The sequence below is a fragment of the Corvus hawaiiensis genome, chromosome 1 (assembly GCF_020740725.1).
Source record: "Corvus hawaiiensis isolate bCorHaw1 chromosome 1, bCorHaw1.pri.cur, whole genome shotgun sequence".
Taxonomy (NCBI): domain Eukaryota; kingdom Metazoa; phylum Chordata; class Aves; order Passeriformes; family Corvidae; genus Corvus; species Corvus hawaiiensis.
Window position 1 is genome coordinate 51061026 of NC_063213.1, and position 25898 is coordinate 51086923.

The 25898-nt window shown below is 36.2% G+C and overlaps 1 protein-coding gene across 1 annotated transcript in view; it reads left to right on the forward strand.

Moving 5' to 3' along the window:
- MEOX2 (mesenchyme homeobox 2) overlaps positions 1–25898 on the forward strand; it is a 53346-nt gene that overhangs the window by 12634 nt on the left and 14814 nt on the right. The window lies entirely within an intron of this gene.

The window sequence follows — 25898 nt, forward strand, 5'->3', positions numbered from 1 at the left end:
TTTCAGACTGTTTTGCAAATGGCTTTTACACCACTTAGCAGAAATTGAATCCTGTTTTTCTGCCCTGGCCGTCTCTTGGTTCCTATTTTAACCCTGCCAAAACCAAAGCTGATGTAATAATCATACCTTTCAATCACATCCTTTTGAAATTTCCTTCCTGGAATCATTCTTCTGGTTCCACCTTATATTCTCGGAGTTAAACTAATTTCACTGCAAGGCGTTGCCCAATGCCTCAGACAATGTTTTGGATCCTGTTTCTTATCTACCTCAACATTTTTTCCATGCTGTCTTAAGTGTGTTCTTCCTTTTTCCATGCACACTTTTCTCTGTCTTCAGTACAGCTCACATACCTGCAAGAAACATCTAAAAACAATATTCTGTCATTAAGCATTGTCATCAAGCTATCATCTCTTTTACCCTGAACTTCTTTTTTGGTAATTGTAGGTCACACATGGCTCTTCTGTGGACTTACAGTCTGTAAGAAAAGTGTTCAAGACAGGAAGTGAACAGAGAAAAATGAAAAAAGAAAAGGAAAAAAAGGTCCTTCCTATGCCTTCTCTTCTCTCGATGTTTCAACTTCATAAGGGTATGCACCACAGAGCAGATTCTGTAAACAGCTACAGCAAAAATCAAGCATGACTCAGAGTGACAATACTGATATTTAGTATCTATTAACAGTGATGTACACAGTGTTGAGCAGACCTGTGTGTAAAAAGGAAGTACTTGAAACTAAGTCAAATGTGTGGGAAAAAAAAATCTAACTTTCTTAAAATGCACTCTTTTAACTCCAAGAATTTAGGTAATTACTTGTGGCAGAAAGAATGTGGTTCAAAGACAGTAAAGTCTCATTTTGAAGGGGACTGTAAACTCTTTAAATAGCACTGGCAAATTGCTCATTTACTCTAGTTTTCTGTAACAAGAATTTTGAAAACAGTAAAATATTTTTATGTGATCCCATTTCACTGATATAATAGACATGAACATATATTTGGGGTATGTGTATGTATGCATGTCTATATCAAACCTAAAATAACAGTAGACAGGGACCTGGATAGTCCACGTGATTTTACTGGACCAGCACTCAGCTATTTTGTGTTATTTTATTCCTAAACATGTTTTAAAACCAGTTTGGGAAGGATGAGGAAGCTTCAGGAAGGGAGAGAAAAGTAAAGTTCTGATGATAGCTTTTAAATGCTTGGGCTTGGCAGTTTTGCAGCTATTTTCGATGTGTAGAGTTTTTCAGTGTAATATCAGCAAATATAGTGCAGGGTAAAATTAGAGACTATATCAAATCTGAACTCTGGAGACACATGAGGATCAGCTCACAAGATTGGCTGGTTTTCGGCTAGTCTCCAGTGGGCTTTTTTCCATATCACCATACAGTTTGGCACAACCTTCAGGCTCAGCAAAGACAGTTTTATTCCAGGACTGAAATAGACAAAAGCAGTAGATGCCAGAATTGAGGTGCATTTGCAGAGTAGGATGGAGAGAGTTTTACAGCTTTTGTCTCAACTCTTCTCTCCTCTTGCTAGGAGCAAATCTCTTTGGGTTTTTGACAAGAACTCTATCAACTTTATAGAGGAGGAAGGGAGGAGATGCTGACAAAAACCTCTAAGCGCGTTGTGTCAGTAACTCGTATTTCTCAAGTACACATTAGAATCTAACTATTTGATAAGATTTTTTTTTAAAGGTAAACAGATACTTTTCTGATCAAAATTTAGAAAAAAAATAGGAATGTTACAGACTTCTGACAGTGATGGAGTCCTTCTCCCTTCCCCCACTTCTCATCAGCAGGCTGATGTTTCCAACAACTTCAAAAACAGAAGACTTCTCTGTAATCCTAAATGTGCATAAGGAACAGATTAAAGTCCTGATTTGTGAAAAAAATTGAGCATATGCTTAAGAGCCATTGACTTCAATGAGAGTTAAATATGTCCTCACACACACTTCTTGAACTAGGGACTTATAAGGATATTAAAAAGGATCAAGAGGCTTTCCCTCTTCAGGAAATGCTGCAAAACTGTCATAACTGAAAATTATTTTGGTCATAATCATACTGACTCTCATCACCCCTCACCTCACTTCCAGTCTTCACAGAGGAGAAAAAAACCCTTCTCTCCATCTCTTCTACTCTCTTTTCCTTTTTTCTCCATGCTGTTCTATGCCAGGCTAAACTTACTCTGGTTCCAAAGAAGAATTACAGACTCTGCAGTGTCAATTAGGGATGACATTATTATGTGATGAATGTGGACGATGGTCAGATAGTACAGTGGATGGTGGTTGAGCAACCCCCCTGAGAGAATTAATTATAAGATAATTAATTACATTGCTGTATAGCTGATTTATCTGGAGGAATCCTGTGTACAGGGAAAAAGGTACCCCCTGCCAAATAGCAATCCATATTAATATTCTTTTATTAGACGAGTGACAGATGGAGTGAAATAGTGATGACTAAAAAGCTTGAGTGTGGGTTGATTCCTTTCAATTCGGTGTGACAAAATGGGTTATATATATGGGTTTTGAGTGTGGTACTCATTTATTAAATGCTCATTTGGATTTTAAAAAATAGCTTGCCTTCATTAGCCATCTCGGGAATCAGACTCCATGGTGTAATAAATCTCAGTTGCAGGAATTTTGGCCTGCTACTCATCTCAGAAGACTCTGAATTTTCTTTTTCTGAGCCTCGTCTCACACTCTACTACAATCTTAAGTGACTTTTCCCTTTTCTTTGTTATCCAGATTTAAAAGGCAGTTCTCATCCTTATAGACAGGAGTAGCCAGTTTGGGGAGGAGTATTTGTTCTCTTCTTCAACTCACTCATTCCAATTTTTTTTGTTTGTTTTCTTAATAAAAACTCTTTCTACAACTGAAGCTCAGAGTTAACTTTAGCATAATGACCATTTAGCATGGTATCACTTAGAGAATATAATTTTTGTAAGAAATATAGAGCAGTAGAAACTTTAAACCTGCATAGAGTTTGGAAAAGAAAAACTGATGAGAAGGTTTCTTATTCAGTATAGGAAAAGCTGAAAATGGACTGCATGTTTCTTTCATATTTTATTAAATTAGCTCATATAAATTAGTAAAGATGTTTCCTGCCAACTCTGTTTACATTCTTTTTGAAGCAGCTTTCTTTCATTCAAGTCAGAAAAAACCCCAGATTTCCATTCATACTTTGTGTGTTCACTAGTTGCTCTGTCCTTTGCTGCTGTGTGTGTTGTAAAAATAAAGTGAGATATTCAGGCATTATTTCCTTTTGTCCAGTCATGAACTTGCTTGAAAGTGTTGAATATTTCAGTATTCTCTGTAACAAGACTGCAAAATTTCTGGGTTTTTGATCAGAGATTTTCTTAATATTGTTGAATTCACACTTTTCTGCAGACCAGGTTTCCCACAGTGGGAAGAGGACTGGAGATGAGCTATTACTCCCCCAGGGTTAGTATCAGGTAATGCTGTGCTTTTCCTGTGTGATCTGTTTGAGTTGCAGAGGTGTGGTACTACCATAATTCCGGTTGATCTCCATAGTTGCCCTCTAACATTTAAATACATGGTCTTTTGATTATTTAGTACAGATTTTAAACATCCTAGGATGTATCAGGGTCTAGGCACAATGACTTATCCTGGACTCTTGCAGAGCATTGCAGCTCCTGTATCAGGATCCATGCCGCTGTAGGTTGGACATAGCTGCCCTGAGTAGCAGGAATTCTGTATGTTTAAATCTTCCCTTAGCAGGGTGTGCCGAAGCACACATCGGCTTATATTCTACTTCCACATCATGATGTGATCTCCTTTTTTGTCTTCCTTGTACAATTTACTTGGTAATTTTCTGACTATTTCTGTTGCTGTGTTTTGCTTTATGCTGATTTTCAGTCTGTTGCATCTTCAAAACCATGAGTTAATCTTTGACCACTTTTGGAGAGCCAAGTAAGATGGATTCATATTTTTTTAAAGGTATTAAACAAAAAAATTTTCTTCCAAAAAATATTGTTTTGAAAGATACAGTTTTACAATGACTTTATACAAAATTTATAAACACTACTAATAAAAATAAAATATGGCAAATAGTCCCTAACTGGGTATTTTGCAAAGTTAGTGTTTTACTCATCTTACTATACTAAGGAATTCAAAAGCTAGAAAAGTTGGCATTAAACTTAAAGGGCAATGGAAAGTTGGTAGCCTAAACATTTGTTTTGATTCATATGGAGGGAAAGAATTTGGACCAGATGCTGGAAAGAGCTCAGAACCCAGAAGCCCCCATTGTTCTTCATTTAGGTGCCTAAATGGTAACAGTTGGGTGTGCAGCTTTCTTGAAAGCTGATCCTTTTGTGTTAGGCAGCTTTTAGGTTTTAGCCTATCTCTTCCTGGCTATAGAACTTAACTGTAAACACTTATTCCAGAATTGTCCCTCATCTATATCCTTCAAGCATTTGCTTATTGTTAGGAGATCAGTTGTTAATATTGCAAGGCTGCAACCCCTTCAGCGTGTCCTGAGTTTTAAAAATATGTGTCCCTCACATTGCTTTCATCCTGGGGACATTCCTCCTCTGCATCTAATGCTTTGGTAATGCATTTGCAAGGAGTTCAAGCAGAGTGTGGACCCTTAAAATACTGTGCATTCATATACTTTTGTTTGCTTTAGGCTGGCAATCCTGTAAAATACAGAATATTTTAGAGGAAGCAGGGCTGTGCACTTTCTTCCATGAATTAAGCTTCCAGTCCTAGAAAACTTCTCAACGGAGCCTAGTATATAGATGGTTGCATTTCAGTGTGCTTATATTTTAGTGTTGATAATATACAGATGATCATGAAATACGTAGTTGCAGGATTGGATTAAGCCAAGATGAAACAAAGCATCTACTGTGCCTTCTTATAGTTAAGAAAAGGATGGTAAAGATTAGCTCTCATTTTCACCTAAGTTCTGTATGCACGCACACATACACAATACACAAACACAATACAAAGTACCTTTTGAAAGTTTTCTGGGCTACGGGGACTTTAAAATGTTGTATATGATTCAAAAGCACCTTTGGGCTTCACTCTTGGGTTATATATTTTTAAAATTTAGATATAATTACTAAAAAGGTGAGACTATTCGTAGGCTTAAAAGATTAAGACTAAATTTTAGTAAAAAAGACCTCATGATACCCTGCAACCCGAAAGTAGAGAAGATGGGTTGCTTTGAACTAAGACAATGTCAAGAAATCAAGGAGAAAATGTTTAGTTTCCAAAAAGTGAGCATTGTGATTTTGCCAGGCAAACTGCCCCCACAGAGAAGCAAATACATTACTGTGGGCAAATCTCCATGACTGTGCTCCCTACTGAATCCCTGTGTAGATCTTCTAGTTTCATTTCCTTCAATAATCTTGACACAGTGCTGTAGTTATTCCATACTTCAGATCTTCAGTCCGTAGAGAGGACAAAACCAGCTTACAGTTCCTTCTGTATAAACAGAGATAAAACATTCAGGATATCAAACTAGACTGGGGAATAGGAGGACTCAAAAAGCAATGACAATTCCATTTAATTGTTTGAATGCTGAGTAGATTACCTATCAAGGTATTTTTGAGCAGGTATGTGTCTCCAAAGAATAAATAGCACTCTAACATCTTAAATAGAGGCATTTTTAATATTTTGATGATTTTTTGAGCCAATTATTGGCAGATGTGCTTTAGCCAACCATATGTCTCAAGGTGATGTACAGATATATTTCTCTGCCTCAACAAATATTCCAGCTTCTTTCCAAATGGTATGTTTGTTTGGCTGGTGCACAGCCTCAGTCAGCTATTTTTCTGAAATTGAATCCAGATCAAATGGAATGCCCTGCTGGTTGTATCTCGGTGCTTGCCTTGACCAGTGTTCTTCACCCTTACAGAGAATGAGCAGTTGTCTGGTTACCTGGGATATTCATAACAGGGTCCTGTATGTTACTTATAAATCTATCTTACCTTCTTTGATAGATGCAATTATTACAACCAGTTAGCATTGGAAGGCTATAGCAACATAAGTCTGGTAGTCTCTCTCTCTGCTATGTTTTCATTTATTTATTTTTAACATTGAAATTATGCAATCCTCAGAATAATCCTTCATGCATTGCAAACCTACCAACTGCTGAAACCCCTTTTCCTCTTGTTGTACTGAGTCTGATCAACTGTATTGTACAATTTATATTGAGTCTCAAAAACGTTCATATCAATTTTCATATTTAATTTCTCCAATGTAAATTTTTCATTCATTAGGAGCTATTATGAATTGCCATATCATGAATTGTCTCTCCAGAACTAGGAAATTCTCTTCTATCCTGAGATTTAATTGGAAGAGATTGGGCACCCATTTTTTTCTTGCCTGTCACTGTCTGACTCGTTGCCAGGAGATATTCAACAGCCTGGTTCCTTTTGCTGCATTTTCAAGTCTAAATGTAGGCCATCAATATATCTGGATATGTTTCAGTATAGTGGTTATTAAATTTTGTACAGAGCTCTAGGAAATTGTGTGAAAGGTGTTATATAAATGTACAGATTAGAGTGGAGTGGATTAAATAGGACTGTACTTCTGGAATGCACATCACCCCTTACTATGAGTTCTCATAGTGTGGTTAGAGCCAGCCTGTGCTTCATGAAATTTTTTTTGTGTTGTCCATTTAACCAATAAATCTGTCATCACTGACTGGTCTCCATTTCCTCTGAAATAAACAAATCACTATAAGGTTCTTTGAAGCAGCAGACTGCCAGGAAACACAAAAGTCACTTTTGCTTCATCCACGGAGATAAAGTAGTTAGAAAGTGGAAATGAGCTGCAACTGAAGGAGCCTCAGTGTTCTCACACCTGCTAGAAAGTACAGTAGATTTCCATAGAGCAGGAATTCAAACAAACCTCAGATCACTGTATTCAGTGAAAGTGAGCTTGCCTAGCCAAGAAATGAATTGCAGGCCCTTGGAAACTACTTAAAGCAAGCCAGTTTCACAGGGACAGAGGAAATTCGAAAGAGTCCAGGAAACTCTTCTAGGTCTGTGATATCCATTGCATTAGCTGTTGTTTTCCTGGTCTGTATTTCTGACCTCCACACTTCTCAGACTCCATTTTTCAACTGGATGGTCCTCTGCTTGCTGCATGTCGTGTTTCATTCCACAGATCACCCCTCTGAGCCTTGACTGCCTTTAGTGCCAAGTGTTCTCACGTGTAAGTTTGCATCTGCTTTTTCTTTGCTCTTGAGCTGGGATTTATTTCGTTGCAGTCTCTGTTCCCAACAACCTATGGCTTAAGTGTTATCTTCTACCTCTTTTCAATGTGAAAAATTAGTCTCAGAAAGCTAGCAAAGTCTTTAATTCGTTCTGGTTGTTCTCTGATTGTCTATTTCTGCTGCTGAAAAAGGCTGTGGAAGTTAAGCTTCTGACAGGCGAGCATGGTCGTCATGAATGGAAAAAAAGTACTGATTTTTGCTTCTGTAACTCATTTTTAGGTTAACTTAACTAGCACAGCTTACTTCTTTATAAATTGAAGGAAAAGGCTCCTGTTAAAAGTTTGCAGTTACTTTCAGCAAAGTAGCTTTAAGCTTTCTTCCCAATAAAAACCCTCACTCTTTACTTGTACAAATGTCTGTGAATATAAACACTACAAGTAGCTTCTAACTGAAGGTGAAATAATGGAAGGAAAAATCAGTAATACAAGAAAGCCAACATTTTTTAGGAGAATCTAATGAATCTTTTTTAAGAGTGGACCTCTGGCATAGCAGAAGCTGAGAATTTTAAAATGGGACAGTTTTACAATGTAGTTTATAAATAGTGTTGAAAAACCTTTCACATTTCTTTATCCATTCCATTTTTATGCTTGTTTCTAAATAATTTAATTCTTGTAAAGAGTTTTTACATCAGTATTTCCAAGGACTTATTTTGTTTGTTGGAATACTGTTATTGTTGGAAAACGGTGTTATTATATGCTCAGTAAAAGTTCTATCTTGGATTTGGATTCACAGACAGTAATTTTTTTTTGTGTTAGTCCCATAAATAAAATAATAAGTTTGTTCTTATCCATATCCTTTTAAACAACTTATTTTCAGACTCTTTCTGACATTCCACTCTTATTTTTTTTGCTAGCAAACTTAATACATTTTGAACTCCAGTACAGTAGAAACTATTCTTGTAATTACTGCAAGCGTAACCACAGGCTTCTGTTGTATCCTTTCCAAAGCTTATTCTAACCCCTGTATTCAGATTACCTTCTGATGCTCTGAGTACATAGGGATTTCTGTAAGTTAACATGGACTTTTAAAAACAGTTAGAAAAATTGCCTTAAGGGAACATTCTGGTATCTGTCCCTTTCCCGCTATGGACCAAGTGTTTGCATGCTCCCACCACAGTGCTCAAGCATCTCTATCTTCCTTACTGGTAGTATACTGAAGTATTGAAAGGAATTGAAGAGAAAATTCTGTGTGGAACCAGTGAGGTGCATACCACCATATCCTGTCCTGACCCAGGATCTTACCCCATCACAAAACCTCATGTGACAATGGGATGGGGCTTCCCTTCCCCTTTTCTTTCTTTTTCTCTGCATTAATGATGGATTGCATTAATGATGGGGAGATGTAATCCAGACCCATAGTAAAATGGTGTAAACCTACACCAAAAGGAGTATGGTACTTGCTATAGAGGCAGATGCTAAATCTGATTTTGGAAAAGCCTTGGGGCTCCAGCTGACCATATATATTTCCTGGCTCATGTTTAATCCCATGTGGGTCTTTTTGTCAGTAACAGAACAAAAGCAAGGAAAAGAAAGGCATGTATATGTCTATCATTTATGTGACAGTTCAATTCCTACAAAACATACTACTTGTGTTAAAAAATGGGATTAGTTTCCAAATTGCAATTGCCAGAGTATCCTGAAATGAATCCATGTGCAAGCTGAAAATGTGCTTAGAGATGATTTTTCCAAAGTGATTTTGGTAGCTATAAGTCCTGGAAAGGCACATTTTTTGAGGCTACACAACTCTTAAGTTCTTGATGTATGACAGACAAAATGTGTATGATCAACACAAACAATAATAATAGAATAGTTGCAATAATCAAAGAAAACAGGAGAGATTATAGAAGTTGAATTTGCTAAAAATATTATATTTTAAATCTAGTTTTTGCTTTTTTTGTTTGTTTCCACGAAGTTTCATTAACAATAAAGGCTGATGGTTGTTCAAATGAGGAAATATCTGTACACGTGTATCTTTATAACAGTCAGGTAGCATGTAGCCTTCTGTCTGAATGGGAATCCTAGTTTTGTCACTTTAAGCTGAGCTATAAAAGAGGGGAAAACCCCTATAAGATTAAATAAACTCAGGTATAGATAAACGAGGTGTGCATAAAAAATTCCATAAGGATTCTTTGATTATGTCCTTATATCATTTATTTGTGCTACTGCTAAAGCACCTTGTTACAGGGAGAAAGAAAATCTGGAGGCCACTAAACACTTAGTTCTACATTACAGGCGCTTCAAGGAATGTTAGTTATATGACAACTGTAAAGAATGTTTCTACATTTTACTGAGCAAATAAGGGATCACTTTTCCTATTGATTCATTCAATGTCTCTGAAGTAGTAATGAATGCAGTGGAGAAGCAGATTTTTTTCCAAATCAAAAATAGTTGGATGAAGTAATGCTAAAATGGGATCTTCAAGCCAGGTTAAGTAATACTGAGCCAAAACTTTGAAACTTCTGTTTTTAGTTTGATAGCTAGTTTTGTAACAGTTTGTTACAAATGCTTGTGAATTTCCTGTTTACGTTGTCTTCCACAGAAAATTGACCTGAAAAAAACTATCATGCATAAATCCAGTGAGAAAGACACATTCATTTAAGAGTCAGATTTGATGATCCTTGTGGGTCCCTTCCAACTCATATTATTCTGTGATTTTATGACTCTTTTCTAATAATTACTCCAGTCACATAAAATAAGTTTGGAATGATTGGGTGCGCTCCATATAAACATCAAAAATTTTCAGGTGTTCATCAGAAAAACTATAGTTGGTTTTTCAAGGCTGGTTCACTGTTTATATTTATGGTGGTTGAGCGCTTTTAGAATTAGATGAACTGAAATAATAAACAGTTATTAAGATGCTTTATGAGAACTGAAAGGCGTCATGTTCATGAATTCTATATTCTATAAATATGGCAGGAAAGAATTAAATTCTTCCTGTATGTAACACATAGACTTTTGTTTGTGTTGTGTATATGTGCATAACTTATTAAATCAGGGTTAAGAGAGCTTTTGGTCTGCTGCTGTAAACCATGAATTCTGAAGTCTCACTTTTATGGGAATGGAGATTCAGCGTTGGTGGAAAAAAAGACCTGGCTCTGCACTTATGAGCCTCTCACACTCCTGAGTTTTAGAATTGTTTCAGTAGAGCACAGTTGTCCTGTAAAAGTCTTGGAGAGAAAAAGCTGCCAGGTTGCTTATCTATATCTGTTGGGGTTTTTAAACAGCTGCAGAGAGACCTTGAGGCAGACTCCTTACTTCAAAGGGGAGCTGGTGTGCAGAGCAGGAAAGGAAAGTGGTCATGTGAATCTTCACGCTAAGCAGACTACTTGAGTGTTTATGTAGCAACTGAAATTTTTTTTGAGGACATGTGACTTAATACCTGCATATGCATTACATCAGTTAGCAAATTCTGCTCATTGGTGCCTGCTTTGTTTTGGGTAGGACAGGGCATAATCTTCATCATCTGGAGAGAGAGTTAAGCACGATGAGCATCAATCCAAGCAAATATACAGGGGCTAGACAGTGACAAGGGCATCTGCCTGCACGTCTTAACATCAGGAGGAGGGGGAGTGAGGCGGAAAAAACTCAGAAAGAGGGATGCATTTCAGACGAGTGCTTTGGTCCTGTCTAGAGTCAGCTATGCTTTGTCCAAGTGATGATTTGTACTGCATAGAACATTGCCATTTCCTACATTTTTCTTAATATCGATTTAGAGTAAACAAGGAGCTTAACATAATTTTTGGCATTTCAACATTATTGCCCTACTGCTTCTTAACTACTTTGTTAGAAATATTGAATGCTTTGAGAAAGTAATGGTACAGATAGTCCAGGACATTGTACTCATAATGATTCACAATATTCTGTATCTGAGAGAAAAGTCTCTCAGATAAGCAGTAAAAATGGGATAGGTACATTTGATGATCAATAGCAACAGAAGATGTAGAGAAATTACTAAAATGGAACAACATCTTGTTTCATTGAAAGTAACTTTCCTTAGAAAAATGGGTACAAAAGGCAATGTACTTTTCTGAGTACTTTCTACTACTTTCTTTTTTCACACAATGGTAGTTGTGGAACAACATATTGTTCATATCCTGTATGAGTGCTCTGTGGGATTGTGATTTGTAAGCAGGTTTTCAGAACTGGATTTGAGCTAATTACTTTCGTACACTATGTGTGTTCTTTTACCAAGTTTAAAAAATTATTTTTATTCCCTTAAATATCTGCTGTATACAAAGGGAGTTTCAAAATATCTGTCTTCTCAATATACTTAGGAAGATGAAAGTCTAAAAACTGATCAGTGATTTTACTCTTTGGCAACTTGACATATGAATTGCCTAAAAATAAATGTCTGATTTTCTTAGTTGTCTTATTGACAAATGGTTATCTTGCATTTGCAACGACACCTGTATAATTTCAGAAATTGCTGTCACCCTGGAACCATTTTTGGATAATTGTATTTCTGCTTCCTAAATATATTTCTGGTAATTTTAGTCAGATTTCAATCTGTAAGGATCTCTTCATCTGTTTAAGTTCTTAGTTTATGAAAGGAATAGATCATACCCACATTGCATATTACCAATTTGTCATGCAGAAGATATTCTGATTTATACCTACAAAAACTGGTGCTTTCAACTGTTAAATTACTATGTAGCTCAGCAGATCTGGGTATCTATTGACATAACTCTCACAAAAGGTTTGCACAACTTCTCAGAGATGTCTACAAAGGTTTGCTAAGGACTATATATCATATTCATGTTGCTTTTGTCCTCTTTCATTCGTGGTTTAGACCCGGGCATGTTTCCTTTTCTTAGCCTTTTGCTGAACCTGTGTCTTAGGATATTACATATTTTGACCTTTTCCTATGATTATTTAATTTTCCTCAACCTTTGAGAAAAAATACGCTCTTCTTTTGGTCATAAGCATACTGTAAGAAATTTCAGAATCAGACCACTTAAGAAAACCATTTTGACTTGGAAAAAAGACTTTGCTGCTGTTGCTTCTGCAGTTTTACCATGGTGGGATGTGACATGAACCTCGTCTTATGCCCTGTCTGTACATCTTTGACTACATCATGCACAATCTGAATCCTCTTTGCCCTTCTTTCCCCCTGAACGCTAACTTAAAATGTGAATTTTGTCCAATACTATTTATATGTAAAGCAGTCTGTAATTATACAAAATTGGTCATTTCTTGCCACACCTTACTTGAACAAGGATCAAAGTCTTTTCCAAGATGAGAACTGTTGTTGATGAATTGTGAGACTAAGTTGAAGGAGGTCACAATTCTGATTATCCCTGTCTTTCCTTAAAAACTGCTCTGGTATAATGCCCAGGAGGATGACAGCTAGGATGCAGTGATGAACATTTTCACTTGTTTGTGAAGAAGTAGGGTGTTTTGAAGAAGTAGGGTGTTTTGAAGAAGTAGGGTGCAACATATGATAAATGTATTGCCAGCTCTGGGGAACATGGACTTTCCTTTGACAGCATGCAGTATCTAGCATAATGAGGAAGCCCTTTAAGCACCACTGCTGCGTTGATGAAAAAGAATAATATATTTGGAACTTTCTTTGTCTCATTCTTTTTGGGCATACATGTCTTTATTCAAGAAAAGAGCTTCTGGGCTCTTTCTACAGTTTTTGAGACAAAAAAATGTCCTCCTACCTAGGGAACTAACATTTCTAGCTTCAGACTTTGATTGAATTGCTGTCTTTTCCAAGTCGTAGTATAAAAATATATTTATTTATTTAGTTCCCTTTAAGTCTTAGTAGGGTCAGGCATGAGTGTCCTGATAGTGTCCCTTCTCTGAGAATTAATGATCATTATTTTCAAGTAGTAACAAACTGTCTGAAATGAGCTCCTATTACTTGTCAGTGCAAATTAAAGCAAATTAAATAAAACCAAATCAGAACTAGTTCTTAACTAATTAAAAGGCACTTTTGAAATATTAAGATACTCAAAAGAAAGTGTGTATCTATTCAGTAGTTTGTGAGGGGCAGGTTCTGTTTACAAACAGGACACCATCCCCACAAATAATCCTATTTGCCTGCATGTTAAGATATGGGTGAATTAATGCTCATTAATATGTGGAAGGATATTTAATTTGAACTTCTTATCTGGTCACTATTGATGCAATCCAAGAAGGAATGACTGGTGATTTTTTGATGTTCTCAGCCTTGTCTTACACACAGACATCTTCTCATTTTGTCCACCAAACGGAAGATTAGCTTGCGTGGCAGTTACTCAAGACAACTTTTGTTACATCAAGGGCTTACTGGGCTGCCACAATCAAAATGAGTGAAGAAAGAAAGGAGTTGATACTGAGATTTTAAATAAGGATTAAAGCAGCTTTGAAGAGGTGAACCAGGAATGGAAGCCATCATTGAAAAATGGGTTCATTTGTGCATTTTTGAGTAACACCAAATAAATAAGTGGTCCAAAACCCAAAGCAGAGTAACTAGATGATGTAACCAATGAGGTCTTTTAGGGTGACAGTAGATGCAACTCTCCCTTGGAAATAAAGGAAATAAACAAACAAAAAAACAACCAAACAAAAAAACCTCAAACAAACAAACAAAAAAGCAAAAAAAACCAATCAAACAACAACAAAAGAGAGAAAAGTCAGACTTTAAAGTAAAACTGCAATTCTAGAAGCAATGTATATGGTTTTTCTGGTGACTTACTTGATACAAAATAATGCATAATACAAAAATAATTGATTTTTTTGTTTGTTTATATTTCAAGGCATGAAAAGATACAGATTTCCTGGTTTCAAAATGAAAGTGAAAATATATGAGAGTAGGAAGGCACAAAATTGTGTTTAGAAAAAGCTTAATGTTCGGCTAAATGCACAGATGCATAAACTAAACACATTTTATGCTTATACCACTGTTTATATAGTAATGAGGATTTTCCATCAGTTTTCATCAGTTAAACAGAAGCTGTCTTTTTGCTGTTTAATGGAAACAAGACAGTCTTGCGTAAAAACATCAGATGTATCAGCATGTTATGGTCTTTGATTTTTCATATGAGTTCAGAACAGTTATAACCATAACAGACACACATTTTAACTTCCTCTACTTTTGATTTTTGACTCAGATTTGTGAACTGAATTGGATCCAATTTCAATTAAGAAGGCTGGATTTTTGGATGATAGAGAAAGTCAATATACAGTTTTTGTTTCTGTTTTGAAAGATGGAGAAATCTTGTTTATGACTAGGAACATCTGCCAAATGCTCCAACACCAGTAAAAATTAACTATTTACTCAAACTGATGTTTATATCTGTGAAAGTAGATATTGCTCCATGTTTCCAGTGCCCTAGAGGCCTATAAATCCCCTGGAAAACATCACAACAATGTGAAACAACCCAGTGCAGTTATCCAACAAGAACCATTTTTGTAGGGCTGAGCTGTACCAGCGCATGCTCAGTCCAGCCTCTACGATAAATCCAAGCCTTAGTGACATTTGTTCTACTGACTGGAGTCACTAGGGAATGCAAAAAGGAAAGGAGATGTAAGTCATGCTAGTTGAACACTTTAAATGGCCAGACAGCAAGCAGATGAATCCTAAAAGTGCTGTACTGCTAAGGAGCTCTAAGCAGAACAGTGGGTAAGAAAGCGAATGAAGTTGTTCAACACTTTACAGCTGCCTCTTGACACGTTGTCCTGCAACAGACAGTTGAGATCAGGTTTTGTATCAATAGCAACTATCAGCCAGTATATTGCAGGGGTGGCTATGTGAAGTAAACAGTCCCTTGTTTGTAGGTGTCCCCTTTGCCTCCAGATCCTGAGCAGCAAAAGCAAGAGACCCATATTCAGAGTGGTCATCGATGTGTAAAGAAAGACTGGAAACCGTTTTTCAAAGATGTGCAATTTTAAAATAAGATACCCTTGATAAAAATAGTATAATATCTAATAATTTTATTCAGTTGGGTGGAATTTCAGTGACTGAGTAGTCTAAAAGTAAATTAAATAAAGTTTTTATATTGAAAGGAGTAACGCCCCAGAGCTTGTGCCTGACTGCTATAACTCTTTTTTTTTTTGAAAGCTTCAGACCTTTATTCCACTTCTTTATATTCCTCTTGAGTTTGAAAGCTGCTGCATACTCTTTTTCAGAGCTGCCAGACCAGAGTTCAGGAGGTATTTTTTGAGGCTTAGAGGGAGATTTATCTACCTCCCCTCCTCACCCCATTAGCATGGGCAAATGCAGCATTCACTGCTATTGCATGAAGTCCAGCCCTGGAATTGCTGGTTGCCTGTATACGTGCTGGGATTTCATTGTTGTTTCGAGCCTCTGCTTTTTAGATTGTATTCCTACATCCTTTCATAGGTATACTAATAATTTTACTGACGTTTTTTCCCCCGTTTCTGGGATCTGATAATCTCAGGTACTGTGCCTACTCTTAGTACAGATATCCAACCCTAGATTATATGGATGGGAAGAAGAGCAAAGTAATAAAATACCAATTTCGATTTCCTAGAAAGATGTAGTTAACATTTATCAGAGTCAAAAGGCAGGAAATGTGTTACCTCCAGCTGCCAATTGTTACTGGAGGCGACAACTGATCACATTAAAGAATGTAGGTACGGATTTGAAATGTTTTAATAGTACAATTAAATAACCTCCTAATTTGTTTTGGGTGTTACAACTTTTAGGATGAAGAAAAAAGTTACACCTATCCAACTTTTATCTTCACTGTCTAGGTTTGCAAAAATTTGTTAGGCTTTGACATGCACTGTCAGAATATTTCATAGAACAGTACTTTACCAGGAAGGCCTTTATTCTCCAGCTCGTAGGCAGCAAGCTGTAGGAGGTGAGTGATGGAACAGTCAGGCCCTATTATTTAACATTTGTTTGCCAAATGGTCTCTCTGATTGGAGGAAACAAAAGTTTTTATTTTCAGATGAGTTTAGTAATCACAGAAAGACTTTTCCATTACTGAAAAGAAGTAAGAAATGAAGCTGGGGAAAAAATTACCTTTTAATTTGACTAAAATACTGTGAGCATGGGGTTTTGGGTTGTGGGGGTTTCCTGTATTTTGCTTTTTTTTTTTAACATATTTGTTCTCAATGGGCTCACTTGAGACCAGAACTTTATGGACACACTGACATGTTTGCAAAATCAGTCCCTTGTTACTATACTTTCTAAAGAAAAAATTAGGACTTTGTAAGGAATATCAACTCCTTTGGAAGTAGCAGTCCATTTTTAAAGTTAAAAGAAGGTTTATAATTTTCAATTACTGTAACTATAATCTCGCTATTTCATATAAAAGGGAGCAGTACAGGTATGGCATAAAAGTTTGCCATCTCAAAGCTATACTTGAACCCATACTTGAACTAACTTCTCCTTTTGGATATATAGTACTTTCTTGCACTCTAATCTTAAAATAATAGGAAGGCCTCCAAAAAATGATGCTGTATCTTTTTGCTCTCATGAAAGCCAAAGGTTTTTTTTAATTGTACCCTGACAAAGGTTTTCATTATGAATCACAGGCTTTAACTGTGTAAGTTGATTGTTAGAAATCAAGAAAAATTAGTCATCAAAAAGCCCTCCCAGACCATAAAATAAGTAGTAGATTAGATCTAGCAGAAAACTTAAACCTGCATTATTAGCTAGACTTTATTTCTTTTACAGGTTTATTTCCTTCACCCAATATACTATTTAGAGAAATATTTAAAGTTTTTAGTATAATTATCTGGGCATTTTTCCATCCTTTAGCAATTGTACTATAGGTTGAAAAGGGAGTGGTGTTAGCACCAAACATGAGAAATCCTTTGGGTGTTTTTAACGGATTCTGCCATTTGTGATAATCATTTGAGAAAACAAAAAGGAAAATGTGGCACGGTGATAAATAGGGGAATTTGTAAGTCAAAACCAGCTGACATTCAGGACTTCTAAAGCAATCATTAGGAGGGTTTCTATCTCGTATTAGCAGACAGTAATAGTTTTAAGTGAAAAATGAAACTTTCATGGTTGGTCTGAAAGCCAATGGTACAAATAGCTAAAACATCTGAAAAATTTTATTTTACAACCTTTTTTATTTTGTTTTCCTCTGAAAGACAGGTAATTCCATTTAATTGTATGTGGGAAAGTACTTTTCACTGTTTTTCCAGTTTTATAGATAGTGTTATACTTCAGTACAATGTTGTAAAGTAAACTGTGAATGAAACAGTAGAAGACACCCAGAACAGCAACCCTGTTGGGTACAAGAGTGCGCGCATGTGTGTGTTTTTCTGTTTTGAAGAAAGTCTGGATATCTGCTCAGGTAGGTTATGAGCACAGCTGGGCCTATTGGCTTCATTTTAATGCTTTCTGAGGGATAATAAGATTTAAAAAACATGTCACTAAAACATACGCAGGCAAATACATTTGCACAGAAATCTGTATTTCTTAAATACCCAGACAGAGATTACATTTGTGCCTCATGCTGAAAGCTGTAATGCCACACTAGCTGAGCCATGTCCAATAGGGACAGCCACTAAGGCAGAAAATAACCACATGGAATTGCTTGTGGGGGCTGTGACACTCATCAAGACTGTGAAATTGAAGGTGATTTGTGATCCTGCAGCTCTGCAAGGTGCTACATACACTTTAGAGGCCAGTTATGGGTGTTTAAAAAGGACAGGTTTTAGAAAGAGTAAAAACATTTCAAGCAGACTGAATTAAAAAAAAAAATGGAGAAAGGGCACACTAACATAGGATTAAACAGAAATATTGGATGTTAGATTTGCTCCAGACACTGCTTTTTTTCTGTCATATGTTCAACATATATAAAATTTTCACTACATCACTAAGGGCTTCAAAATAAATCTGTTTCGTGATGAATGGGGAAAAAAATTAGCTAGTGTAACACACGTGGAAGAATTACATTAAAAATACCACTGTGAAATGGCTTCCTGTTTCCTGTAGCAGCAAAATAATTCTTAGAAAGAGTTAAAGTGGAATTGTTGGTACCCATTTATATTTTCCTTTGTGTAACTGTATCCTAAAGCTTTGAAAAGATGAGTGAGTTAGGCAATATGGAGCCCTCAAGAAACGGTATTAAACTGCTGTAAAGGGTTTCAACTTTTATTGCTAAGTATGGAAAACTAAAATCCTTGATTCTTTGGCTTACGTGCAAAGTATTTATTTTTTTGTTCAGACAGGAGGTTATGCAATTGCAATAAACTTTTTTTAAAAAGCAAACTTAGAAGTCAGCAAGATTTTGACTGTAAGTTCTGCCTGTATATTTTGAAAAAATATATATGAAGGAGCCTAAGAATACTCTTCTTTATTCAACTCAAGATTTCTCCTAATCCTACACAGAGTAAACTGGTACTTATAATGAGAGCAAAACCAGCTCTCCTACCCTTGTGGTTGCAAAGAGATTCTACTGAAATTCTTGAGCTTCTCCAGTTTGCTCACGGTAATTTGGGGAAGAACTTGGCCTACCCTAAGAAACTGGCCCAGATGGCCCTTTTCTAGGCCATTTGCTCTAGTGAAGGTACACATTTTTGCACAATGAGGTGGTCTGTTGCAAGATCTACAAGAATTACTATAGATTCTGGCTTTTACTTAATTCTAATGTAAGGTCTTGTGTATGAGGAGTGGAGGCAATAGCACTGCCTATCTGTAGCACACCAACTATGGAAGAAAGAGCTCTAGGCTATACACTTGGTGAAGTCTGTAATCAAATTACACCTTAATTTCTGCAAACTATGGGTAATGTGAATAATGTGTAAAAAAAAATTAAAGCCTAGTTTCTTCTAGATAAAATGCAATCAGTATTAGAAGTATATTTGGTATTTCACAATGAAGAATTATTATAGTGATAGCAGAAAATTAAAATGTTGACACCTTTTCATGGAGTAACTAAGTAACCATATTAAAAATGTTTTACTCACTGATTCAAAGAATTTTATCCACAAGGTCTGCATTTTCCAAGCAAAAGAATTATTACCAAGAGCTGACTGACATTTGGGAAGCAAACATGGCTAGTTTTGCATTGGAGTGTACTGCTGCTTAAAAACAAGGGTCTTTGAATGTAAAGGTGAAAGCACATAAAACTAATGGCCATTTATGTAAAGAAGTTAATATATAAAAAAGGTTTGTAAAATGTACTGCTTCACATATGTTCCCATCCTGCTGTGATTTGGATTCTAATACACTAACAGTGGCAGTCTGGCTTTACAGAGGAAAAAATAATATATCTATTTTCAAGATGTTCAAATTCTAGGTAGCACATGCAGGAAACATACTGGTATATTTTGGTATACTACTGGTGACTTTCTTAGCAGCAAATCACTGCAACATATTTTTTAGGTTCCTTAGCCACATCTCAATTTTTGCTGGCAATATCTTACGCTAGATGTGTAGCATATGTCATATAAAGTGGAGGAACCACAACTAAATTTTGCCTAAAGAGGCAAATCTCTATATACTTGTGAGAAAGCATTTCCTCAAAATGCTTACTGGCCAAAGGATTAAATCATACATAGTGAATTCTTCATCACTTAAGTATTTTAGGTTTCTTTTTTTCTTTTTTTAGATATGAATTATATATGGCTTTTTGTTAAACTTGAGTCCCAGAACACTGCCTAGTATTTTTGGCAGGACAGGAGTCTCTGACTTGCAAAGCTAAAGAGAAACACTACAACCTATCATTTTAGGAAGATAAGAGTTGTTGAGAGGTGATTGTCTAAGTAAGTTCTGTGTGTCTTACACTCTTTTCTTTTCAAGCAACCACTACCCTACAGTTTTTAGTGCTTTAGATATTTCAAATACCATCTTGACAGAGAAGATCTCTTTTCCCAAGTATTTTTATACAATAATGTAGGGCCAAAAGGAATATTTTAATGCCTCCTCGGAGTTCTGATACAGCTGCTCTCCAAGGAAGAGCTTTCATCAGAATAACGATGATGATGATGACTGAGGCATGCTCTGTGTTTGGGGTGGGTTCGGTTGCTCTTCACTTTTATTCTCTTCCTCTGAGAAAGAGTCTCTGTGGGAGATGTCTAGGAGGTGAGACTCAAAAAAAGAGAAATTATATAAACTTTTACCTCAACTAGTGTTTTTTTCACTTGTTGGTCTTTGTTCTAAAAGAACATCTAAAAGATGTAGCCAGTAGAAGAAAACTAAGAACTCTGGTTCTTTGTTTGCATGGAAAACCTTTTGGTTTAATTTTATAGGTTAGCATTTACTCTGGAAGATTCACTCCTAATCACTGGGGAGACGGTCCTGGCAGGTCTCAACATCATTTAATGAAGCTCCTCTACATGAAAGCAAGTCATAAAACTCATTTGATAAAAAGGCAAAACCCAGCACATCTGTTATTCAATGCTGCATGTAAGAGATGTATTTGCAGAAGTCCAAATGGGAATTGTCAATCCCACTGGATAAAAAGTGGTATTAAAATGAGGCCTGTAAAGATATTTTCAGAGAAATCCCATGTCTCCTTTCCTATAATAAGCTGTGATTATACACACACTTTGAACAGAGAATAGTGTCTTCCACATGAAGATCTACTCACTAGGGTAATGACTCACATGAGAGAATACATATGTTGTCTTCCATATCTGCATGGTTTGAAGAAGCAATGACCTGTACCTGGGATATGGTTAGAAGGTAGAAGAACAGCAGAGGTATCTTCAAGAACCTGCAGCATTAGCTGCTACAATGTTATGAATCAATGTTTCCGATACTGCAGTATAATCCCTAGACTTTTACTTTCAGAAGGCAGTAATAACAAAATGTTGGCAGCAACAGCTAGTAGGTAATGGTTTAGGACAGTATACAGTGTGTTTGAGAATACCCACAGGTTTTGCTATGCCACTTCAGTGGTTTTTTTGGGTGCAGATATGAGGCTGTTTTAAATTGTTAATTGTCACAGACTGTTAGAAAGCATTAACTCAATAAGCAAACAAAAGTTTGCTTTCATTAGACTGAAAAGAAGGATTCATGTAATTTTGATATTGTACTTGTGCTACTGTGCCGTTTTGCCCATTTGCACATGCAGAGTTGTGAATTATGGAAATGATGATGTTGTTTGTTCCAATATTTAGTGAATTGCAGTTCCAGAAATACTTTTAATGACATTCTCAAAAGAGGCACTCAGACTGAATGTGTTCAGTGATTTGGAAGTATACTTTTTCACTTGGCAAAGTTTTTTAAGAACATTATTTAAATGACTGTGAAGAGAAGGAAAATGATGAAACAAAAATAGATTAATAAAGTCTGCAATATTTGGTGCAAATAAGAGTAGGTGCATCAAAGTAAACATAGATATGTAGACTTAATTTTTTTTCTTTTGTACAAAGATCATATGCAAAAGGATTTAAATTATGATCCTGCAAAGCAAAGAGCAGTGTTTTGGATACAGGGTAACTCTTCATATTAATTCTGAGCAATTTTGAATTGAAAAATTATAAAAAAAGTCATATAAAATCTTCATAATGTACCGTATTAAATGTCAAAAATGTCTGAAAGTAACTCTTTCTGGGTAAATCTTGCTCTCGCATGTAGTTTCTGGCAAAAAAATAGGAACCATATGGAGACCTTTGCACCATCCCCTTCCTACTTTTCCCTTAGTTCATATTGCTCATATCTCAAAAGAAAAAAGAAAAGAAAGCAAGCATTTTGAATTGAATCCCATATTGTGTTCTATTGATTTCTAGAAGCTTTTGTTTACATGTTAGTGATTTAAACAAATGTCAAAGATTTATATTTGAAAGAAATTTCCTTTCACACATTAAACTACTTAGAAGTAGCAAGATTTTTGCTTTTATTACTTTGTATAGATTGCTTCATTTTAAAGTACATACCTGTGTAGAAGTTGTTTTCTGCAAACACTTGATCATCATTTATAGGAAGGCATGCAATTAAGAATATTTAATTTATCCAAATTCACTATAAAGTAATAGTGAAATAAATTTAGAAATGGTTTGCTAATGGTAGGGGCTTTTCAAGGTTAAGTGTTGGAAACTGTTAGTGAAAGCTGAAAACCTGAAGATTGAACAATGGGGTGAAATTCTGATGGCCATTTTGTCACAAATCCCTAGTGGTTATTGTCACTACTCACCCTCAGTATGGATGTCAGGATCTGAAAACCTTCTGTAATTGCTAGTAGAACACTAGCAATCTGATTTATTTTTGAAAATTTTTGTCTGGGGTTTTATATTACTGGTATTAACTGAAGGTTCATTTCTGTCTGCGAAATGAAAGTATGTCAACTGTTGAACTAATCTAAGAAAAAATAATAGGTGCTTCTTGCACATTTTGCCTTTGATCCTGACCCTACCTGGTTACTAGCATATCTTTGTACCATGGTTATCCCCATCAGTCTCTTTCCATGTTCTGTGATCAGTCTTTTTTTTTCCTAGGCATGCATCATAAGTAAAACCACTAAAATTATCACTTTTCATATTCTACACACAGGAGTTTGATCCTGTGTTTGCTTGGCATATTTGATCTCTTGATGTAGAGAGAAGGAAAGAGGAACTCTGGTAGGAGAATACAAATGTTAGGATTAAGAACAAACCTTTCCTTAAAGAAAAGCAGAAGTAACTTTTGAGGGTGGGGAATTGTGTGATTAGGAATGATTTTTTTTTTAATAAATCTTGAGCTGTTATTAAACTTGGCAAAAATCTAAGTCTTTAAAGATTTGTGGAACAGCCATTTATAATTTTGAATGTCTTTTCAAATGGTACCTTCTTACATCAGTTACCAACAAGCACTTATGTCTAACAGGAGACATTAAAGATGCTGCCTGGAGTTTTTGAAAAGTGATAAAAATGGTTCTAAGAAAGAGGCATGACCTGCATCCCTCAAAGCAGTGTTTAACTGCCTACATTACTTGACATCCAAAGAACAAAGGTTTCCAAAAGAGAGACTGATAAGGTACAAATACCTGCATGTAGGCTACATCTTCTGAAACTGTGCCAGAATTTGTCTGGCAGAAGGTGGAAGACAGACAATATAGATTACTGTATTTTTCATCAAGTGGTTTGTACCATCTGTATGTATTTTATGTGTGCCTTTTGAGAGGCAAGTAGTCTAACTTAGTTCCCCCTAGGCTTTGTTCTCTGCCTCTACACTTACCACTTGGCATAAGATGTAGCCAGTAGAAGAAAACTAAGGTTCTTGGGACCTTTTTCTTGTCTTAGTTGCAACAGCTGCAAAACAGATGTAGGCTGACGTGAGTTCTGCCAGGAATCTCTTCCAAGTCTCCCACCCATTTTCCACCAAAGAGAAGCTAGTCAGGTGATATGAACAGAGTCCTGAAGGTCAGAAAGAGATGGGAGTTCCCAATCTTGGCTTAATAGAGACTATTAAAAAAAACCAACAACCGATTAGTAAACCTAGATTCTTTCTCCTTGGAAATTAAAACAACCTGAAGTTTTAAAACTACAATTCCAAGCAGTATGACATCAATAGGACATAAAAGGCAAGCTGTACATGAACCACAGAAACACTGCAGTGAGCAGGTCAGATGACAACAAGGGTTCATAACTCTTGATCACCTAACTGGTATCCATTTAAGTCTCTTTTTAGGCATATTTTCACTATTTCAATTGCATTAAGCAAAATACCATTGTCTTGCTGGCCATATCTTTGTTGATAGAAATTTCCCGGGATTCCAGTTTCTGTGTTGCATTAACCTCAATATTGAGAGGGAGTAAGCTTTTTGTACCTGTCCCAGGTGTCTGTGTACCTCTCCAACTTCTGCTTTCAGCAGTGTTTGAATATACCATGTGGTCTTTAGTGTATCTCAACTATTATAAATCCAATCAATGATATTCTCAAAAACAAATAAAACCCTGCAACTTTTCCACTGTCTCAGTCTGCTGATGAAATCTTACTGGTGACAAAACTATGGCTGTCAGGCACTTAGAATCCAGCATAGAATTAAAGATAGTATCCAGCAATGGCAGAAATGTCTAAATAACAAATAGTCCAGAAATGCTTACATTTGCACTGGATCTGTGTGGGCTAACTTTGATAGCAGTTCTGAATCCTCTCTGCTGGCAAAGATGACAGACATACGCTACTCATGCAGTTATATTTTCCTTTCCTTATTCAGTATTCCTTCCCTTTCCTTTTTCAGTATCCCAAGAACCATTGGCTCTGAATGTTATGAAAAACCATTTGCTGCTGTACAGCAAAGCTGTTTTCCTCCTGGAACCATTTGCTTTCAAAAATTGCTCATGGTACAAGTCTCAGTCACTTAAAGAGATCAGTATCTTACTGGGAAACGTTTGGATGGATACTACTGAAGTTTTCCCTTCAAATATTCACAATAGAAGTAGCTACCAAGGCTTTATAGCCTTGACCCCTCTTTCTGTTGTGTATCCAGGCTTATGTCTTCACTTCTAGTGTTTAACTTTCAATACGGTGTCAGTGTCATATGTAGGTACATTAATTTTATTTAAGGTCACAACATTTAGTCTCGAAACCAGTCAGCCATGGATCTTTCTTACAACAAGTACTGACATGGAAAGACTTCTTGGCTCATGGTCTCACACAGGCATGGCATGCCCAGGACAGTTATAAAAGGACTTTAGAAATTACTTTCATGAAATTAATTTCTGTGTCATACTGCATATAAGGACTTTGCACACCCACCTGCTTTCAAATCTGTAAGAAACACACCTGGCAGTATAAAAATGGTAAGCTCAAAAGCCAAGAATTATTTGGTATTTCTCTTTAGGTATCTCTCTTCAGTGGTTCAATGGAATGGGGATATAAGGATTTAAGTATTTAAATTCAGGTGATCTACTAGTATTTGGACATTATAATAGCATGGCAGACAAGGCAATTTTAAGGAAAAAAGCAATGTGCATGTTCCAGAAACAGAAAAACATGGAGAGAAGTTAAAGTGACTCTAGTTTGCCTACTAGTATAAAGGAAGAAATGTGAATTTCTAGGTGTAAGGTGGTTTTGATACGTCAAGTTTTCTATGTCGAGTTTGGATAGTGGACCTTGGCTCCACATTACTGTCAATGGGCCTGCCATCTAATGTGGTCCTACCGTAGGAAATCCCTACTCCACTTGTGGCTGAACAGTTCCCAGATCCACTCAACAGCTTTGGTGGATACCCTCATTCATACAGCCAGCAGTACACTACACATTTGAAGCAAAGTTCTGTGTCACGTCAGCAAAAGTAGAGGTTTGGTGATATGCAGCCATTAGCTCTAAAACATTTTAAATTAATGACTGTAGAATTCAGTCAAGCATCAACAGTTCTCATAAAAAAAAAAGAAAAAAAAACCCACCAAAGTTTCCTTCCAAGTAACAGAGTGACTGACAAAACGTGAAAACATTCTTATACCTTTATAAAATGTAGATTTGAAACCAGAGTCACTGGCCAGTTGGACAGGCTCAGGCATGCCAATGATTCATCTGACACAGAGTCCCAGGGAGTGATTTTTTTGTGAGCCAGTTCATTTGGATGTTGATGCAGGTTTCTATTTAAATCAGCAGCTGAAGTGTGAATTAATCTGTGACATTTTTAAGATGGTTCGTGAGGCCAGAATTTGACTAATGATACTCGTACTGATCTCCTGCTAATTTTGGATTTATAGGTGTTGTATCATACCCAAAATTACAAACGTCTGGTCTTTTTATTTTTTTTCCTCCTTCTTTTTCCTTTCCACTCTCTCTTTTTTTATTCTTACAGTTTGATCTT